Source organism: Parasteatoda tepidariorum, chromosome 11 (genome assembly GCF_982258835.1).
Source record: "Parasteatoda tepidariorum strain Cologne lab strain chromosome 11, Ptep-v5.0, whole genome shotgun sequence".
Lineage (NCBI taxonomy): Eukaryota > Metazoa > Arthropoda > Arachnida > Araneae > Theridiidae > Parasteatoda > Parasteatoda tepidariorum.
This window is the reverse complement of record NC_141765.1, coordinates 96151594-96163995: the sequence shown is the minus strand read 5'-3', so window position 1 is coordinate 96163995 and position 12402 is coordinate 96151594.

Genomic DNA, 12402 nt, shown 5'->3' with positions numbered 1-12402 from the left:
TAGTAACTTATAGGGCCACATTGTGGGCCCCCTTATAAGCATGTAATTATCTCCTTTAAAATCATGTAGGGTACACTAGTACCCGGTAATATAATACGTGGTTCAATTTCAATATTAATTCCATGTTGTAATACAAAATATTGGTTTCGAATTTCCTCATTTTAACGCTATTTAGCACACTCATATATACATAGTAACCTATAGGGCAACATTGTGTAGCCTATAATTATCCTCTGGTAGGGCACACTATTACAAGTAATTTTGATCCCAATCCTGAGCCCAAGGAAACTCCTGTATCACGTATTTGGAGACCTTCGTGGAGGATTTTTTGATGCAACTAACCCTCATTGGCGCAATATGGAGAAGAAAAGTTACCACGGTTAGCCTGACAACAAGGTGGCCAATGATCCGCCTACCACTGAGGGCATTTTACGTCAGCACTGTAGTCGGTGCGGATTTTGTATCGACTTGTCACAGCTGGGATTCGAACCAGGTTCACCTCGTTAGAAGGCTTTATCCCCTGAGCCACCACGGCTCATCTACTTTATAGTACATTATCAAAAAACGCGTTTATGTTTTGGAGATTTCACGAATTTAAGCTTAAAGAGCCGCGATGGCTAAGGGGATAGAGCCTTCCAATGAGGCGAACCGGGTACGAATCCCGCTTGCACTGACCACAATACTAACAAGAAATAACCTCAGTAGTAGACGATTCATGGGTTAGACTCCCTTTGCCATCAGGTTATCAATGCGAGGTTCTCGTGGTCTTCCTCTCCTTGTAACGCAGATGCGGGATAGCTCCATCAAAAAGTCCATCACGAAGGCAAATTTCTCCCAATACTCAATCCAGGTCTTCTGGATTGGGCTAAAAATTACAAAGTCGAGTCTCAAAGTCCTCCATGTTCCCACAACAAATCAATACCTCTGGGGGTACTGATCCAGGAGTTTCCTTGTCTTCTGGATTGGTTCAAAATTACAAGGCTACGGAGTTGAACGTAAGTAGTCGTAAACCCATGAAATTGGGTCGGCTGTTCGACGACGGTTATAAAATAAAATTAAAAAAAAAAGGCTGCGGAGTTGAATATTAGTAGTCAGTAAACCCATAAAATTGGGTTGGCTGTTCAACCACGGTTATAAAATAAAATTTAACCTTAAAAGAAAAAACTCCGGCTCTGAACCATAGCCTCCGAGAAATAAGGCCGTTGAGATCTCCAAGGTCTTTTAGCGACGTCACAAATAGTAGCTCTTAACTGATTAAAACCGACAATTTTGAATATTTGTTATTGAACAGCAGCTTCGGTATGTCCGTCGGATATGCTATTCTTTATATCATTGTATAAATAATATTATATTTATACATGTACAGTACCGAAATGTAAAAGTTATTATAAAAATGGGCCTAATGTTTTAGATTACAAATTCCCCCTCAATAAGGAGTTTATACAAAAGTGGAACCATTCAATTCTCTCTCTCTCGTATGCTTGTTTAGGTAGAAGGGTGCGATTGTTCTTGTTTTCCAGAAGCGCCATCTATGGCCAAGACTATGGACTTCTGTCACACCTGTTTATTGGGCGGACCCGTTGATACATCCACAGATCGTAATTTAGACCTAAAGCAGAGAACGATCCATCTCCAGTTCTGTACCCTCAGAGGTAGGACTGGGAGATACAAGAAATTTTATATCGTGATGCATCGTCAATTTTGCATCGCGATATAGTATTTTTGAAATTCATTTACGTGTAAGGCGCAGAAAGTCGGATTTCTATCAAAACTTCATACTCAGATTGATATAAATCAATTTATGAATTTGATGTATATGTTTTGCTTAAGAAAGATATTAATGTTATATTTTCTAAAAATGATCGTGCAAATAACGAAAGATTTCTTAGTTTAAAAATAATTAACAAAAAAATAAATAAAATTGAAATTTATCAATATATTTACCTAACAATATAGAAAGAAAATTCAAAAAATAAGTTCGTTAAAAATTATTTGTATGCTTAAAACAAAGTGCTAAATAAATTAAACAAAAAAAAAAAAAACACTTTTAAAACAACACTATTTTTTATCATTATTATTTCACATAAATAATAAAGTTAAATTGCATTATTACCGAATTCTGAACGAAAAAGCAAAGTAAGGTTTAATTTCTTAAAAATAAAAACAAAAGAATTATGATATTCGATAATATATTCAACTGACAATATTGAAAGAAAATTAAAAAACACGATTATACTCTTTAATAAAATGGAGTGCTAAATGATTTAAAAAAAAGAAGTCGCAATCGCAAACATTACTAATTTTTTTGAATAAACAAAGTTGATTGGCTTATGTCCAAATCCAAAAGAGGAAAAATAAGTTTTGTTATAATTTTATTTATTGTTGTTGTTGTTCATTTACGTCGCACTAAAGCTGCACAATGGGCTATTGGCGACGGTCTGGGAAACATCCCTGAGGATGATCCGAAGACATGCCATCACAATTTTGATCCTCTACGGAGGGGATGGCATCCCCGCTTCGGTAGCCCGACGACCTGCACGCGAAGTCGAGCATTTCACGGTAGAACAGTTTAACGAGGACCAATACCGCACACTCTCGGTCCCTACGCAGACTGATCCAAGTGGTCACCCACACGCACACTGACCGCAGCCAGACATGCTTGACATCGGTGATCTGCTGGGAACCCTGACTTAACGATCAGTCCACTGCAGGACGCCGTAATTCACCGTATAATTACAATGAATATTTATGAGTAGTACAACATTGTTTAATTATAAGACATAGAAATACAGTATAACACTTCTGTATAATTTTTTATGTTTCAAAATAAAGTTTTTATGCAGATCACTCGGTTCCTTGAATATTTGAAAGTTCTATTGAATCTTCGGGCCTCGATTCTGCGACCTTCTTCACCTTGGTGCAGCAGGAATTAAGAGCACGCCATACTGGGGAAGAATTTTTTTCTAGCGAATTCTCTTTCTACTTCATTACTAATTTAAAGTATAGAAAGAGTGATTTCAGACAAACCTAGAGTAAGTCATAAAGTTTCAAATACTGAAAAGGAAATTTTAAAATATGCAATGAAAATAAATTATGAGAAAACAACTTAGGATTACGCAACGGAGAAGTTCTCTTCTGTTTGCATTTTAATATTTTGAAGTCTTTTTTTTTCCAGCAATTAAAACTTTATGACTTACTCTAGATTTGCGTGAACTTACTTTTAAATTAGTAATGAAGGAGAATTCGCAACGAAAGTTTTCTCCCGCGATATGGCGTCCTCTTAGACGCCTGCACGACTTGAGCTACAGTGAACTTAGTACTAATACAGTGTAGAGTACGAATGCGTCTGTATTGCCTTCAGTTCATTAAAAAAGAAGAAGAAAAGAAAAAGAAGTTTAACTTTTAAAGTTTTATTTCAGAAATATACACAGGAATTTCACCTTACTGTTACATTTTTATCAGAGTAATTAGTCTGAAATTATAATAAAATTTTTCAATTTGTTGGATTAGTTAATACTCTTTACAAACTTATAGTTTATATCTTAACATTTGACGATGTTTGAATGACTTTCGAAACTTAGTTCCAAAAAGTTCCACGAGGTAATAAGCTAAACTTTTTTTTGTTTTCTTCTTTGATGTTCTTTTTTTTCTTCTCTTTTTTTTGTTGTTTTCTTCTTTCGAAAAACCCTGCCCCATTTTGCCCGTATTGCAATGGTGGACTGAATATACCGAAAAACAAAAATTATGTTTTGTTTCATGTTTTCGAGTTATTTTGTAATTAATTCGCATTATTTTGTAATATTACTTCGGAAATATAATTGGCTTTTCATTTTTAATATAAAATTACGAAAATTATTATATTTTCATTGCTATATTTAATTATTTAAACGTACTATATTATTATTTTTATTTTTGCTCGTCATATTTCAGCCACCATTTTGTTTTTTTTTGGGTATTTATAGTGTATTTCAAAATTTAAACTATGAATTCAACTTACCTGCACATAAAAACCTTTAAATAAAAACCTCCAAATTTTGAAACAAATTTTAGCGAAATACTAATTTTGGCCACAAAACCTTGGATGCTGGCTCACTGTGTATTCTAATGACTTGTGTATAATTTCTTTAAAAAATTGACGGAAACAACGTCTTATATGTAATAGGTACTAGTACAAATTTGTACTTTTTGTATATGAAATGCTTATAACTTCTCAACTAGTGCGATCTCTTGAGGATTAATCTCGTTTAATTCAGCGTACGCTGGGAACAATGCCTCACTTGTCTATTTAGAAGAAATTCAATTCCACCCCACAAAACTGCCCTTTTTGCCTAAAAAAAAGGGGGGGGGGAAACGTATAGAGGAAGGTAGGGGATTTTCTAAATGAACATTTCCAAAATTATGTCTAAATTAAACTAAGTTATATTTGCAATACTTAAAAGCGTTTCCGATTTATTGAATGTCCCATAGTGGACAGATCGTTAAGACACAGTTCCCAAGAGATCACCGAAGTCAAGCATCACTAGCTGCGGACAGTGTGCGGGTGGGTGATAATTTGGATCAGTCTGAGAAGAATCGAGGGTGAGCGGTATGGGTCCTCGTTAAACTGTTCTACCGTAGAGTGCTCGACTTCGCGTGCAGGTCGTCAAGCTTTCGAAGCAGGGGTTCCATCCCCTCTGCAAAACATCAAAATTGCGATGGCATGTCCTCAGATCATGCTCAGGGATATTTTCCAGATTGTCGCCAATAGCTCAATGTGCAGCTCTAGTGTGACGTAAATGAACTACAACAACAAAATTACCATCACTCATTTAGATTTTAGGTTGGATTCCGTATATCTGCTCTCTCTCGATTTGTTTTTCGGTTTTGAGCGAACGCTTGATGATACAGTGCAATTTGATACCTTTGAAATATAGAGTGACGCTAATCGGGAGAAAAGATAATTGATAATTTTTAGAATTTGAGGACTTTTTTTTTCTCAAAGTTTTTCAGTAATAAGGTTATAATGTTAGTAATATTGATTAGGAAACTTGCGACCCTACATTTGTCATCTTATCATTATTATTTATACAGACGAAAATCGACTTTTGGATTATACTGATAATCCTTCTTACATTAGGTGGGGAGCGCATTTACTGGTTTTAAGCAGTTAATTTAGTCCTTGTAAGTACACTTTTAGTGGTCCCGCAATGTACAACACGAAACTACATTGCGTATGCAATGTAAGATAACAAAGACACAGTTTCCAATAGAACGGTGTTACAGAAATATACCTTACACGTGTAAATAATTCATGTATAGTGATATAAAGGGTATAAATTAGTCCGCACACGGCTCGCGCCTACCACAGGACTGACGTAAATTATCTTCAGTGGTAGACGGATCAGTGGATCATGGGTTAGAGTCCCCTTGCCGTCAAGCTAATTGTGGGAGGTTTTCGTGTTTTTTCCCACCATGTAACTCAAACTGGAGTTATGTTCCTCAAAAAGTCCTTTAAGAAGGCAAATTTCACCCGATACTCGTTGTCTTCTGCATTGATTGGGTTTAAAATTACAAGGCTAACCGTGTTTGAAATGGATAGTCGTAAAATCGGGTCGTGTTAACTGTCGCATCACTGACTGCAGTCATTTAGCTGACCACTTTGATCAGACAGTCGTATCTGTCCTCGCTAAATTGTTCTACCGTAAAGTACTCGAATTCGCGTGCAGGTCGTCAGGCTACCAAAGCAGGGAAACCATTCCCTCTGCAGGCGATCGAAATTGCGATGGCATGTCTTCGGATCATCCTCAGGAATGTTTCCCAGACCGTCGCCAATAGGCCATTGTGCAGTTCTACTGCGTCGTAAATAAAATACCTTCCTACTTACCGTTTTATAGTGCTGGGGTGATTAAGAAAAGTCAAGATGCAAATCTTCCAACGATTTCAGTTTGTCACCCAACAGAAAAGTCACTAGTCCCGCAGTGGACTGATCGTTAAGACACGGTTCCCAGCAGATCACCGAAGTCAAGCATCACTGGTTGCGGTCAATGTGCGGGGGGCTGACCACTTGGATCAATCTGCGTAGGGACCGAGGATGTGCGGTATTGGTTCTCGTTAAACTGTGCTACCGTAAAGTGCTCGACTTCGCGCACAGGTCGTCGGGCTACCGAAGCGGAGATGCCATCCCCTCCGCAGAGGATCAAAATTGTGATGGCATGTCTTCGGATCATCCTCCGGGATGTTTCCCAGACCGTCACCAATAGCCCATTGTGCAGCTCCAGTGTGACGTAAATTAACAACAACAGCAAAGTCACTAAATCCTATGGATAATAAAACACTTCGCAAAATTCTTCAATTCTAAGAATATTTTTCTTTTGCTTTGAAAAATTAAAGAATAACTGCCCCTTCATCATAATTGTATGTTTTAATTTAAGTAAAATTTGTAAGATTTCATTGTTAACTTCTTAATTTAGCAACACAATAATTTCTCTTAGTGATGATCTGGGCATTTTCTCTTTTTAAGGATACGAAGACAATACAGACGCATTCGTACACTACAATTGATTCGGCTCACAGTGGTCAATTTTTCTAAGGCCTTACTTCCGGTTGCATCACAGAGGAGAAGGTCGCAGGATCGAGTCCCGAAGTTTCAATAGAACTCCAGCACTTATAAATATACGAGGAACTGAGGGATCTGCATTAAAAACTTTGTTTTGGAACATTAAATATTACACAGCAGTATCATATTGTGTTTCTATGTCTTATAATTAAACAGTCATGTGATACTTATAAATATTCGTTGCAGTTATACGATAAATTTGGATTATAAACATGTGATTCTCTTTATTTCAATTTGGTGCTTCAGTTTTCAGACCTTTTCACGCCCAGAATTTTCTGGCTTTTATTCTTCAGTTAAAAATTAATGTGGTACGACTTTTTCATTAATTACATAAATCTAAATTAATAAGAATGACTTTAAATTTATTGTTTCTTGTAAAATTAGTTTTGTTGGTAGGATTAAAATAGTAACGAATATACCTCCTCATGCTACTTCTAAAATTTGGAATACAGATTATAAAAAAACTGAACTCGTTATCTTTATCATTCGCAACATTCGGTAAGAGAGCAATACTCTTATGGCAACTTCAATACAAATATCCAGATTGTTTGTTATACAATTTATTATGTTACGATTCGAATTCTGAATCACTGCATTGCTTCTAAATTATCTTTCGTTAATAATGACCAACACAAGTAATATAACTGTGACCATGAGATAAAAATCTATTTAATCTATCCAGCCGCCACGTAGCAATCTCTTAGTAGTTTGGATAACTGAGTATTATTACCTTCATTACTCTCTTACGAATAACCTTCTGGATTTTAGAAATTTAAGCTACGGCAGCTTCAGTTATATTAGGTAAGTGTATCTTTGTTGCTCTATAGACATTTTGGTAGTGTAGAACAATATATGCAGTGCTTTAAAATTTTCTTTTATTAAAAATTTACTATTTTTGAAGAAATTGCAGCATTTTAATTTTTAAAATTAAATAGGAAATATTAAGCGGCATAAATATATCTAAAAGTGCTTTTATGTTCAATAAGAGACAGTTTTAGTAAAATTAAAGATTAATTATGTTTGAGTAAATAAAAACGGTTTCTTAGATATTGTAATCTTTTGAAAAATTCATATTCTGTTTTTCTCACGGAAGTGTTTTAAACATGTCGAACGATGTTTAATGAAGTTTGGTCAGCATTCATTTTTAATGTTCATAAATAAAAGGTCCAAACATTTGAAATTTTTAAACAAATTTACTTTTAATTTAATAGCATAAGTACTGTTTATGAACAAATTATTGAACCTACATTCGTAAAAATAAATACGTATTCGCCGTCGAGAACAGATTTATTAATGCGATTGGGCTTAAACAAAAAAGAAAAAAACAAGGTAAAAAAGTTAGAAATCGGTAAAAATTTCAAGACAACAACAAAGCAGTTGAATCTACAAGTGGTTAAACTAAACTTGTGTAAAAAGGTTTCGATTATCTTACATTAATTTCTCAAGTTACCTGCAAAATAAATTCTATAAAAACTGGTCGTATGTGAGATTGCTTATTTTAAATTCAAGATTTTAGTAAAATTTTAAGTCTGTGAATAATTTGTTTTTCTTTTCCGTAAAAGAATTTTTTTTTAATTTATGTGAAATTTAAAATTCTAAATATTGCTGTGTCATTATAGGTTAATTGGCTATTGCATCTACTGAAATTAAAGCCACGCATTTAAGACTGTATTGTGAACTGGCTTGTTGACTGGGAGTCACGCAATTACTGGACTGGCTTACCGACTGGGAGTCACGCAATTACTGGACTGGCTTACCGACTGGGAGTCACGCAATTACTGGACTGGCTTACCGACTGGGAGTCACGCAATTACTGGACTGGCTTACCGACTGGGAGTCACGCAATTACTGGACTGGCTTACCGACTGGGAGTCACGCAATTACTGGACTGGCTTACCGACTGGGAGTCACGCAATTACTGGACTGGCTTACCGACTGGGAGTCACGCAATTACTGGACTGGCTTACCGACTGGGAGTCACGCAATTACTGGACTGGCTTACCGACTGGGAGTCACGCAAATTCCTGGACTGGCTTACCGACTGGGAGTCACGCAAATTCCTGGACTGGCTTACCGACTGGGAGTCACGCAAATTCCTGGACTGGCTTACCGACTGGGAGTCACGCAAATTCCTGGACTGGCTTACCGACTGGGAGTCACGCAAATTCCTGGACTGGCTTACCGACTGGGAGTCACGCAAATTCCTGGACTGGCTTACCGACTGGGAGTCACGCAAATTCCTGGACTGGCTTACCGACTGGGAGTCACGCAAATTCCTGGACTGGCTTACCGACTGGGAGTCACGCAAATTCCTGGACTGGCTTACCGACTGGGAGTCACGCAATTACTGGACTGGCTTACCGACTGGGAGTCACGCAATTCCTGGACTGGCTTACCGACTGGGAGTCACGCAAATTCCTGGACTGGCTTACCGACTGGGAGTCACGCAAATTACTGGACTGGCTTACCGACTGGGAGTCACGCAAATTCCTGGACTGGCTTACCGACTGGGAGTCACGCAAATTCCTGGACTGGCTTACCGACTGGGAGTCACGCAAATTCCTGGACTGGCTTACCGACTGGGAGTCACGCAAATTCCTGGACTGGCTTACCGACTGGGAGTCACGCAAATTCCTGGACTGGCTTACCGACTGGGAGTCACGCAAATTCCTGGACTGGCTTACCGACTGGGAGTCACGCAAATTCCTGGACTGGCTTACCGACTGGGAGTCACGCAAATTCCTGGACTGGCTTACCGACTGGGAGTCACGCAAATTCCTGGACTGGCTTACCGACTGGGAGTCACGCAAATTCCTGGACTGGCTTACCGACTGGGAGTCACGCAAATTCCTGGACTGGCTTACCGACTGGGAGTCACGCAAATTCCTGGACTGGCTTACCGACTGGGAGTCACGCAAATTCCTGGACTGGCTTACCGACTGGGAGTCACGCAAATTCCTGGACTGGCTTACCGACTGGGAGTCACGCAAATTCCTGGACTGGCTTACCGACTGGGAGTCACGCAAATTCCTGGACTGGCTTACCGACTGGGAGTCACGCAAATTCCTGGACTGGCTTACCGACTGGGAGTCACGCAAATTCCTGGACTGGCTTACCGACTGGGAGTCACGCAATTACTGGACACGCTTACCGACTGGGAGTCACGCAATTACTGGACTGGCTTACCGACTGGGAGTCACGCAATTACTGGACTGGCTTACCGACTGGGAGTCACGCAATTACTGGACTGGCTTACCGACTGGGAGTCACGCAATTACTGGACTGGCTTACCGACTGGGAGTCACGCAATTACTGGACTGGCTTACCGACTGGGAGTCACGCAATTACTGGACTGGCTTACCGACTGGGAGTCACGCAATTACTGGACTGGCTTACCGACTGGGAGTCACGCAATTAATGGACTGGCTTACCGACTGGGAGTCACGCAATTAATGGACTGGCTTACCGACTGGGAGTCACGCAATTAATGGACTGGCTTACCGACTGGGAGTCACGCAATTAATGGACTGGCTTACCGACTGGGAGTCACGCAATTAATGGACTGGCTTACCGACTGGGAGTCACGCAATTAATGGACTGGCTTACCGACTGGGAGTCACGCAATTAATGGACTGGCTTACCGACTGGGAGTCACGCAATTAATGGACTGGCTTACCGACTGGGAGTCACGCAATTAATGGACTGGCTTACCGACTGGGAGTCACGCAATTAATGGACTGGCTTACCGACTGGGAGTCACGCAATTAATGGACTGGCTTACCGACTGGGAGTCACGCAATTAATGGACTGGCTTACCGACTGGGAGTCACGCAATTAATGGACTGGCTTACCGACTGGGAGTCACGCAATTAATGGACTGGCTTACCGACTGGGAGTCACGCAATTAATGGACTGGCTTACCGACTGGGAGTCACGCAATTAATGGACTGGCTTACCGACTGGGAGTCACGCAATTAATGGACTGGCTTACCGACTGGGAGTCACGCAATTAATGGACTGGCTTACCGACTGGGAGTCACGCAATTAATGGACTGGCTTACCGACTGGGAGTCACGCAATTAATGGACTGGCTTACCGACTGGGAGTCACGCAATTAATGGACTGGCTTACCGACTGGGAGTCACGCAATTAATGGACTGGCTTACCGACTGGGAGTCACGCAATTAATGGACTGGCTTACCGACTGGGAGTCACGCAATTAATGGACTGGCTTACCGACTGGGAGTCACGCAATTAATGGACTGGCTTACCGACTGGGAGTCACGCAATTAATGGACTGGCTTACCGACTGGGAGTCACGCAATTAATGGACTGGCTTACCGACTGGGAGTCACGCAATTAATGGACTGGCTTACCGACTGGGAGTCACGCAATTAATGGACTGGCTTACCGACTGGGAGTCACGCAATTAATGGACTGGCTTACCGACTGGGAGTCACGCAATTAATGGACTGGCTTACCGACTGGGAGTCACGCAATTAATGGACTGGCTTACCGACTGGGAGTCACGCAATTAATGGACTGGCTTACCGACTGGGAGTCACGCAATTAATGGACTGGCTTACCGACTGGGAGTCACGCAATTAATGGACTGGCTTACCGACTGGGAGTCACGCAATTAATGGACTGGCTTACCGACTGGGAGTCACGCAATTAATGGACTGGCTTACCGACTGGGAGTCACGCAATTAATGGACTGGCTTACCGACTGGGAGTCACGCAATTAATGGACTGGCTTACCGACTGGGAGTCACGCAATTAATGGACTGGCTTACCGACTGGGAGTCACGCAATTAATGGACTGGCTTACCGACTGGGAGTCACGCAATTAATGGACTGGCTTACCGACTGGGAGTCACGCAATTAATGGACTGGCTTACCGACTGGGAGTCACGCAATTAATGGACTGGCTTACCGACTGGGAGTCACGCAATTAATGGACTGGCTTACCGACTGGGAGTCACGCAATTAATGGACTGGCTTACCGACTGGGAGTCACGCAATTAATGGACTGGCTTACCGACTGGGAGTCACGCAATTAATGGACTGGCTTACCGACTGGGAGTCACGCAATTAATGGACTGGCTTACCGACTGGGAGTCACGCAATTAATGGACTGGCTTACCGACTGGGAGTCACGCAATTAATGGACTGGCTTACCGACTGGGAGTCACGCAATTAATGGACTGGCTTACCGACTGGGAGTCACGCAATTAATGGACTGGCTTACCGACTGGGAGTCACGCAATTAATGGACTGGCTTACCGACTGGGAAGTCACGCAATTAATGGACTGGCTTACCGACTGGGAAGTCACGCAATTAATGGACTGGCTTACCGACTGGGAAGTCACGCAATTAATGGACTGGCTTACCGACTGGGAAGTCACGCAATTAATGGACTGGCTTACCGACTGGGAAGTCACGCAATTAATGGACTGGCTTACCGACTGGGAAGTCACGCAATTAATGGACTGGCTTACCGACTGGGAAGTCACGCAATTAATGGACTGGCTTACCGACTGGGAAGTCACGCAATTAATGGACTGGCTTACCGACTGGGAAGTCACGCAATTAATGGACTGGCTTAACGACTGGGAAGTCACGCAATTAATGGACTGGCTTACCGACTGGGAAGTCACGCAATTAATGGACTGGCTTAACGACTGGGAGTCACGCAATTAATGGACTGGCTTAACGACTGGGAGTCACGCAATTACTGGACTGGCTTAACGACTGGGAGTCACGCAATTACTGGACTGGCTTAACGACTGGGAGTCACGCAATT